This window comes from Dasypus novemcinctus, chromosome 16 (assembly GCF_030445035.2).
Source record: "Dasypus novemcinctus isolate mDasNov1 chromosome 16, mDasNov1.1.hap2, whole genome shotgun sequence".
Lineage (NCBI taxonomy): Eukaryota > Metazoa > Chordata > Mammalia > Cingulata > Dasypodidae > Dasypus > Dasypus novemcinctus.
The window spans coordinates 32017222-32027670 of NC_080688.1; the positions used below are offsets into that span (position 1 = coordinate 32017222).

At 38.6% G+C, this 10449-nt stretch overlaps 1 non-coding gene and 1 pseudogene across 1 annotated transcript; one reads left to right on the forward strand and one right to left on the reverse strand.

Annotated features, from left to right (window-relative positions):
• Window positions 1-10073, reverse strand: part of LOC101443633 (V-type proton ATPase subunit d 2-like) — a 35956-nt pseudogene extending 25883 nt beyond the window's left edge.
• On the forward strand, window positions 2626-2731 carry LOC111759409 (U6 spliceosomal RNA). Its single transcript, XR_002793397.1, has one exon. It is a non-coding gene; the product is annotated as a U6 spliceosomal RNA (small nuclear RNA).
• Window positions 10074-10449: the final 376 nt, after the last annotated feature.

A 10449-nucleotide genomic window follows, 5' to 3' on the forward strand; every position in this document is an offset into this window, starting at 1 on the left:
TGAATCAAAATTCAGGAGTATGGAATAGAGCAGTGAATCTCAAGGTGTGACCCCTGGGCCAGCAGCACCAGCAGCACCTGGGAACTTGGTAGAAAACACACCTACTTGGGCAATCACCTCAGAACTCCTGAACCCAAAACTCTGGGACGAGGGTGCAGCAATCTGCTGGAGGGCTTCAGGTGTTTTTGGTCCTTGCCAAAGTTTGACAATGACTGAAATAGAGGATCCATGGCATAAGAACAGAACATGGGCACTGAAGTAAGTCTAAACAACTGGGGGAAATTATGTTAAAGAAGAAGATGAAAGAGATATCAAAAGAGACACTATAAAATAAATTACGGGGAAGCAGATGTGGCTCAAGCAGTTGGACTCCTGTTTACCATATAGGAGGTCTGGGGTTTGATGCCCAGGGATTCTAGTGAGGGCAAGCTGGCCCACGGGGAGTGCTGGCCCAAGCGGGAGTGCTGCCCCGCATGGGAATGCTGCCCTGTGCAGGAGTGAACCCTGCGCAGGAGTGCTGGCTGACGTGGAGAGCTGGCACAGCAAGATGACACAGAGGAGAGACAATAAGAGAGATAACAGAAAAGGGAGCTGAGGTGGCATGAGAGGATAATTGCCTCTCTCCCACTCTGGAAGGTCCCAGTATTGGTTCCTGGAGCTGCCCAATGAGAATACAAGCAGAAGACACAGAAGAGCACACAGAGAATGGACACAGAGAGCAGACAACAGGCGGGGGGTGGGGGGGCGGGGTGAGGAGAGGAGTGGGAAGGGAGAGAAATAAATCTTTAAAATATATATAGATATAAAACAAGAAAAATTAGGAGATAGAGAGATGTGAAAGAAAGTCTAAGTGTGGTAATTTTTCATCCTTCATAACGCTGTGTCAATGAATATTGTCTAAAATTGATCACAAAAGAAAGAGATTTAGCTGGTTATGTAATACCATTAAAGGTAGCTACTACAAGACCTAAAAGTCTTGGACTTCTTGTCCAAGAAGTCTTCACACACACAAAAAATACACACTTAAAGTAAAGGAAACAACTCATTAAGTAAAACAAAAGGTATATTAAAATATAAAATGTATAATGATATAATTTAAATAAATGTGATATATGAATAATTATAAATGTATTAAATGCAATCAGATTGGGTAAAAAAAAAGACATGCTTGAATACTCTATAGCAAAGAATTATCAGAAACAAAGTTACTCAGAAAGATTGAAAATGAAGAGAAGGATCAAGATATCTCAGGGAAATGAAAAAGAAAGCTGGGGGAAGCAGATGTAGTTCAACCAGTTGGGTGCCTGCCTACCACATGGGAGGTCCTGGGTTTGGGTCCCGGTGTGTCCTAAAAGAAGAAAGAAGATGAGCTAGATGCCACCCCCACCACAGTGTGCTAGATGCTGCCCCTGCCGTGACAAGCAGATTCCACAAGCCAGCAAACACCACAGCCTGCAGGGAGCAGATATTGCTCAGGCCGTTGGGTACTTGCCTCTCATGTGGAAGATCCTGAATTCAATTCCCAGTGCCTCCTGGTGAAGGCGAGCAAACAATGAGCAGATAGACCAGAGAAACATCTGGGGGAGGGGTGGATAAATACAAATAAAGTAAATATATTTTTTAAATGCATAGACAAAAAAAAAAAAAAAGAAAGCTGGTGTTAAGTTCACTCAAAGATGAATTTAAGGCAAAAAAATAGAAGGTTGAAAAGTAACAAGGGCAATTTTATTATGGTAAAGGGTATAACACACAGTGAGGATATAACTGTCATAAATCTTTATGGACAAAATTGCATATTAAAATATATGGGAAAAAAATTGTAAGCACAGGGAATAGGAAGAAACCACAAGTAGTAGGAGACATTAACTCTCATCTTTTGGACAATAAATATGTAAGAGTAACCAGAAAAATTGTGGAAAAGAAGAGAATTGATGGAGACTAGTTCTATTAGATATTAGCATCAATTTAATGACCAGCAGAGTAGGTTAAGGAATCCAGAAATAGAGCCATATATATATATATATATATATATATATATATATATATATATATATATATATGAAATATAGAAGTATTTTCATGTATACAATAAAATCTGTGAAGCAAGAGTAATCAATAAATGGTGGCAGTTCAATTGGCTAACTATTTGCAGGGAGGAATGAATTTCAATTACTGCCTTATTCTAAAATAAATTTGAGACTGGTTTTAATGTAAAATATAAAGGAATCAAAATGCTAGAATAAAACGTGCATGAAAATTTTAAATATAGAATTTTGAAATGCAACTTCTTTCTAAGCAAAGCACCACCCCACAAGCTCAAAAATAAAGATGTTCATTTAATTCAATGAAAATGTAGTTTCTGTTGTGCTAAAAATTATGTAAACAGTTTTTAAAAATGCAAACAAGAAAATTGGGGAAATATTTGCTCATAAATTATGAAAAGAATGAATTTCATTAACATAATTCTTATAAATCCTTTGGAAAAGGGCTATCTGATAGAAGAATGGACAAGGATATGAATAGGTGCCTCATACAATAAACTGCTCATGTTTATAAGCAATTCAATCAGTTTAGACAAATGTATCAACCCTTGTAATCATGACCATATCAAAATAATGAAGATGAGTGCTTGCTTTAGCAGCACATATACTAAAACTGGAATGATACTGAGAAGATTAGCATGGCTTCTGTGCAAGGATGACACACAAATTCAGAAGTGTTCCATATTTTACCAATTTCTCATCAGAAACCATGGAGGCAGGAAGGCAGTGATATGATATATTTAAGACCCTGCAAGGAAAACACTGCCAACCAAGCATCTTATATCCAACAAGATGGTCTTTCAAAAATGAGGACGAGTTTAGAATATTCACAGGTAAGCAGAAAGTGAGAGTGTTTATAACAAAGAGACCAGCTTTGCAGGAAATACTAAAGGGAGTGTTACAGCCTGAAAAGAAAAAACAGGAGAGAGGGGCATGGAAGAGAATCAAGAAATGAATTTTGTATCAGTAACAGTAACTAAAGATGTCAAAAGAGTGGTGAAAACAAAATAAGACAAATAAAACCCAAAGGTCAAAATGGGTGAAAGAAGAACATTAAATGTTAATGGATTAAACTCCCCAATCAAAAGACATAGAGTGGCAGAATGGATAAGAAAATATGAGCCATTTATATGTTGTCTGCAAGAGTCTCACCTTAGATCCAGGGATACCAACAGATTGAAAGTGAAAGGTTGGAAAAGATATATCACACACACACACACACACACACACAAAAGCTGGGGTAACTATACTTACATCAGATGAAATAGACTTTAAAAGCAAAATCATTATTAGAGATAAGGAAGGACATTATACATTAATAAAAGGGGCAATTCACCAGGAAGAAATATTCATAAATATATATGCACCTAACTTGGATACTCCAAGATACATGGGGCAAACACTGGCAAAACCAAAGGGAGAAATAAATATCCGTACAATAATAGTTGGAGACTTCAATATACCACTTCCAGCACTGGATAGAACACCTGGGCAGAGGATCAATAAAGAAATAGCTTGAATAATATGATAAATGAACTAAACCTAATAGACATATGTAAGACCCACAGGTTCTATGGTCATGACAGATGGACTTCAGTGCCATGTCAGTTGGCCCTACTTTGGAGTTTGTGTTCCTGAGTGTGATGGAATTGGACTCAGATGTGATCTTTGTTCTCAAGCCTCTCTTGTCACTTTTATTGGACCTGTGGTTGGTGCTGGGATTTAGTGTATACTCAGGGGACCTGAATCTCTGGACTGCCCATGTAATAGCCAGGCCCTGAGTCTCAACAGACTTGCAACTCCTACCCTCTGGTTTATTGGACTTACCCCAGCCAGCTAACAGGGAGGTGAAGAAGGTCAACCACCACACCAGAGAGCCAAGAGTGCCTACAACTGCAAACAGGAGAATTGCATCCATCATCCAAGTGTAATCTAAGCACCCTCTCAATACAGAGGTGGGGTGGACATAACCATCCCAGGGTCCACAGAATGTAGGAATAGAGTATGGATTAGAGTGGACTTACTGATATACTATTCTGGAACTATTGTGATTAGTAATGGAAGTAAATGTAACATTTGAGATGGAGAAAGTGGCCATGGTAGCTGCTGAGGGTGGGGAGTGGGAAGAAGAGATGTGATGTGGGGGCATTTTCAGGACTTGGAGTTGTCCTGGGTGGTACTGCAGGGACAGTTACTGGACATTGTATGTCCTCCCATGGCCCTCTGGGTGGACTGGGGAAGAATGTAAACTATAATGTGGACCATTGACCATGTGGGGCAGCAGTGCTCAGAGATATATTCACCAAGTGCAATGAATGTTCCATGTTGATGGAGGAGGTTGTTGTTAAGGGAAGATTGGGGTGAGGGGGTTGGGGGGTATATGGGGACCTCATTTTTTTTTAATGTAACATTAAAAAAAAATAAAGACAAATTTTTTAAAAAGGGCATGATATATTCAACCTACACTCAAGAGTTCATAAAACGAATTGATCAATAGATTATAGATAGGCAGACAGAGAGATAAGTAGATAGGTAGGTGACACATTGATAGATAGATGCAAGTGTGGCAAAATATTAAAATTCATGAATCTGGGTATCTGGGGGGATAGGATATATTGGAGTTCTCTATATGGGGTGTGTATTATTTTTGTAACTGTGCTGAAACTTTGAAAGTATTTCAATTTTAAAAGTTCAAAATTTTTAAAAGGTACAAAAGAAACTTTTGAAATAAAAAAATTAAATGATAAGAAAAAATAGATATATATAGAACATTGCAACCCCAAACAACAGGATGTACATTCTTTTCAAGGGCTCATGGATCTTTCTCCAGGATAGACCATATATTAGGTTAGGTCACAAAGCAGATCTCAATATATCCAAAAAGATCAAAATTACTCAAAGCACTTCCTCTGATCATAATAGAATAAAGTTGGAAATCAACAAGAGGCAAAAAAAAGGGAAAATTCACAAATATCTGGAGATTAAACAACACACTCAAATAGTGGGTCAAAGAAGAAATTTCAAGAAAATCAATAAATATCTCAAGATGAATGAAAACAAGAACACAACATATCAGAACTTATGAGATGCAGCAAAGGCAGTGTTAAGAGGGAATTTTATAGCCCTCAGTATTTACATTAAAAAAGAGGAGAGGAAAGTGGATGTGGCTCAACTGATTGGGCTCCCATCTACCATATGGGAGGCCCTGGGTTCACTTCCCAGGGCCTTCTTGTAAAGGCAAGCTGGCCCACGCCTATGGAGAGATGATTGCCCACATCCACAGAGAGCTGGTACAGCAAGATGACACAACAAAGGAGACAAGCAAAGAATAACGCATAGCAAATGGACACAGAAGACAGCAAGTAAGCAGCAAGGGGGGCAAGATAAATAAATTAAAAAATAAATCTTTTTTTAAAAAAAAGAGAAGAGTGGATGTGGCTCAAGCAGTTGGGTGCCCACCTCCCACATGGGAGGTACTGGGTTTGGTTCTCAGTTCCTCCTAAAGAAGATGAGCTGATGCAATGGGCAGACACAATGAGCAGGGAACTGATGTGACTCAAGTGATTGGGCACCCTCCTCCCTCACGGAAGGTCCTGGGTTTGGTTTCCAGTGCCTACTAAAGAAGATGAGCACACAATGAGCAGACACAATGAGCAGACAATGAGCAGACAGATGAGGGAGCCATCTGGGGGAGGGGGGGTGGAGATGAAGAAGAAAGAACTAAAATCAATGACCTAACTATACAGCTGATGGAACTAGAAAAAGAACAGCAAACTAATCCCAAAGCAAGTAGAAGGAATGAAATAACAAAGATCAGAGCAGAAATAAATGAAATTGAGAACAACAACAACAAAAAAATAGAATTAACAAAACTAAAAGTTGGTTCTTCAAGAAGATTAACAAAATCAGTGAACCCTCAGCTAGACTGACAGAGGAAGAAAGAGAAGATGCAAATAAAATAAAAAATGAAAATGGAGATATTACTACAAAACCCACAGAAATAAAAGATATTGTAAGAGGATATGATGAACAAGTGTATGCCAAAAAACTAGACAATGTAGATGAAATGGAAAAATTCCTAGGAATATACAGCCTACAGTGACCCTAGAAGAAATAGAAGACCTCAAAAAACCAATCACATGTAAAGAAATTGAAACAGTCATCAAACAACTTCCCAAAATGAAAAGCCCAGGACCAGGTGGTTTCACACGTGAGTTCTACCAAGCATTCAAAGAAGATTTAATACCAATCTTATTCAAGCTCTTCCAAAACAATTTAACAAGAAGGAACACTACCAAACTTATTCTACAAAGCCAATATCACCCTAATACCAAAGCCAGATAAAGATATTATGAAAAAAAGAAAATCATAGACCCATTTTACTAATGAATACAGATGCAAAACCCCTCAATAAAATACTTGATAATTGAATCCAACAACATGTTAAAAGAATTACTCATCATGATTGAGTGGGTTTTATAACAGGCATACAAGGGTGCTTCAATATAAGAAAATCAATCAGCATAATACACCATATTAATAAATCAAAGAAAAACCATACAACCTTATTGATTGATGCAGAAAAGCCGTTTGACAAAATACAGCATCCCTTCTTGATAAAAATACTACAAGAGATAGGAATTGAAGGAAACTTTCTCAACATGATAAAGGCCATGTATAAGAAACCCACAGCTAACATTGTACTTAATGGTGAGAGACTGAAAGCTTTCCTGTTTTGATCAGGAACAAGACAAGGATGCTCACTGCCATCACTGTTGTTAAATATAGTGCTAGAGGTTCTAGCTAGAACAATCAGGCAAGGAAAAAAATACATCCAAATCAGAAAGGATGAAGTAAATCTTTCACTATTTACAGATGATATGATCATATATCTAGAAAGTCCCAAAAAATCTACAACAAAACTGCTAGAGCTAATAAATGATTTCAGTAGAGTGTCAGGAAACAACATCAATACACAAAAATCAGTGGTGTTTCTATACACTAGTGTAGCAGTTTGATATGGTTATGAATTCCAAAAATAGGTATTGGCTTATGCTTCTAATCTGATCTAGGCATGATTGAGTTATGATTAGGGCATTGAGTCCCCACACCTTGGTGTGTGGGGACTTACAGATAAAAGGCATGGCAAAGAACAGAGTTGAGGGTTTTCTGATGTTGACGTTTTAATGTTGGAGTTTGATGCCGAAGACTTAAACTGAAGCCCCGGGAAGTCAGCACACAGAGGAAAGAGGAGCCAGCCCCGGAAAGAAAGGAACCTTGAACCTAGAGAAAAACAAGCCCTAGGAATGTAGGAACGCAGGAAGCTTGAACCCTCGCAGACGTCGGCAGCCATCTTGCTCCAAATAGACTTTGGTGAGGGAAGTAACTTATGCTTTATGGCCTGGTATCTGTAAGCTCCTACCCCAAATAAATACCCTTTATAAAAACCAACCAATTCCTGGTATTTTGCATCAGTACCCCGTTGGCTGACTAATACAACTATGTAATGCACAATCTGAGGAGTAAGTCAGGAAAACATTCCATTTACAACAGTTCCTAAAAGAATCAAATATTTAGGAACAAACTTAACCAAGAATGTAGAGCACTTATATTCAGAAAACTACAGTTCATTGTTAAATTTTTAAAAGATCTAAATAATTGGAAGACTATTCCATGCTTATGAATCAGAAGACTAAGTATCGTTATGATGTCAATTCTATCCAAATTGATATAATGATTCAATGCCATCCTGATAAATATTCCACCAGCGTTTTTTAAACAAATGGAAAATACAATTATCACATTTATTGGAAGAGTAAGGGAAAAACAGCATGGTATTGCCATAGAGATAGACACACGACCAATGGAACAGAAATGATGGTTCCGAAAAAGACCATCACATCTATTGTCAAGTGATTTTTAATAAGCCTGTCAAACCCACTCAGCTGGAGCAGAACAGTTTATTCAACAAATGATGCTGGGAGAACTGGCTATCCATAGCTAAAAGAAAGAAAAAGGACCCCCTCTCACATCTTATACAAAAATTAAGGGAGGCAGACTTGGCCCAATGGATAGAGCATCCGCCTACCACACGGGAGGTCCGTGGTTCAAACCCTGGGCCTCCTTGACCCGTGTGGAGCTGGCCCATGCACAGTGCTGATGCACGCAAGGAGTGCCCTGCCATGCAGAGTTGTCCCCCACGTAGGGGAGCCCCACGCGCAAGGAGTGCACCCCGTAAGGAGAGCTGCCCAGCACAAAAGAAAGTGCAGTCTGCCCAAGAATGGCACACACGAAGAGCTGACACAACAAGATGACGCAACAAAAGGAGACACAGATTCCTGTTGCTGCTGATAAGGATAGAAGTGGTCACAGAGGAACACACAGTGAATGGACACAGAGCAGACAACTGGGGTGGGGGTGGGAGGAGAGAAATAAATAAAAAATAAATCTTAAAAAAAAATGAACTCAAAATGTATCAAACACCTAAATATAAAAGCAAGAAGCATAAAGCTTCTAGAAGAAAATGTACGAAAACATCTTCAAGACTTGGTGGTAAGTGGGTAGATTCTTAAGCCTTAAACCAAAAGCATGAGCAACAAAAGAAAACATGGATAAATGGGACCTCCTCAAACTTAAACACATTTGTGATTCAAAGGACTTCATCAAGAAGGTAAAAAGGCAGCCCACTCAATGGGAGAAAATATTTGGAAACCACATATCTGAAAAGGGCTTCATTTCCACTCTATATAAAGAGATCATACAGTTTGACAATAAAAGAGCAAGAATCGAATTAAAAAATGGGCCAAAGATTTAAATAGACATTTCTCCAAAGAGAAATGCAAATGACCAAAAAGCACATGAAAAAATGTTCCATATCACTAGCTACTAGGGAAATGCAAATCAAAATGACAATGAGATATCATCTCACAGCACATAGAATGGCTATTATTAAAAAACAGAAAAAGTTAGTGCTGGAGAGGATGTGGAGAAATAGGAACACTCCTTCACTGTTGGTGGTATTGTAAAATGGTGCAGTCTCTGTGGAAGACAGTTTGGCATTTCCTCAGGAAGCTAAATATAGAACTGCCATATGATCCAGCAATTCCTCTTTAGGAATATATCCAGAAGAACTAAAAACTGTGACATGAACAGACATCTGCACACCAATATTTATAGTGGCATTATTCACAATTGCTGAAAGATGGAAACAGCCCAAGTGTCCATCAACCAGTCAACAGATAAACAAAATGTGGTACAGTGGTTCCTTGGTACTCGTCATTAATTGGTTCCAGGAGGCGCAACGAATACCAAAAACAATGAGTATCAAATAAATTTTTCCCATAAGGAATAATGCAAATATATTTAATGCATTCCCAAACCAGAGACAGTGCACATTTTAAAGGCTATATATAAAAAGGTAGAATTGTATATTATTCCTTTACATGAGAAATAAACCTAAAAATGAATACTTAGATTAAATAAAATAAAACTTCACTTTACCTTTACTGAGAAGAGTCCATGGCCTAATTGATGGTGGAAGGAGAGTGGTGAGGAGGAGAGGTTACATGGAGTGTTGCTTGGAAGGAGAGTCCCCTCCAACAGAACATCAGGCACTTGCACTTCAGGTGCTCTTTCTCTCTTCTGCCTGTTTTCAACTTGCACCACAGGCTCTGACATGTTCTTTGTCACCTTCACTAAAAACTTGTCCAACAAGCATTGCTTCTATCTTCTTTTCAGAATGCCTCAAAAGTGTGAAATTGTTTGGTCATTCAGTAAATTCACATTTCTGCTTGTCAGAGCTTTGTCTGCATGGTGCTTCTCCATGACGTTTTGAACTTCTGCTCATTTTGCACACATTTCTTTTATCATGGAACTGGGGACATCCTTCCTTATCTCCTCCTCACCTGAAGAAATCTCTTCAGTCACCTTTTGTTGCTGTTCCTTCTGTTGTTCCTGCAGCTCCTTGATGCTGAGCTCTTCACGATGTTCTTCTACTAACTCAACATCAGCATCACCAGCCTCCAGACCCATGGATTGGCCCAAAGATACAATATCCTGCACAACTGTACCTTCTGTACCTGCAGGCTTGAGGTCAGCCTCAAATCATTTGAAGTCTCTCTGAGTCACAGCTTCTGGCCACAAATTCTTCCATTTCAAATTCATGTTGATCCTCTTTTTAAAATGATCAAACCAGCCATGGCTGACCTAAAAACTTAAACACTCTCATCACTCGGTTCTGGTTTGTTTTTCAAAAGATCTGCATGCAATCCTTTTGCTTTTTCACGTATCATGGCTTCTGATAGCTAACTTCTTGTTTACCCAAATTAAGAACAGCTTTCCAACTTCCTTGAGTGTTTGGAAATGCTGCTTTGTTACTGCTTTAACTCCTTTCACAACATCAGCCTTT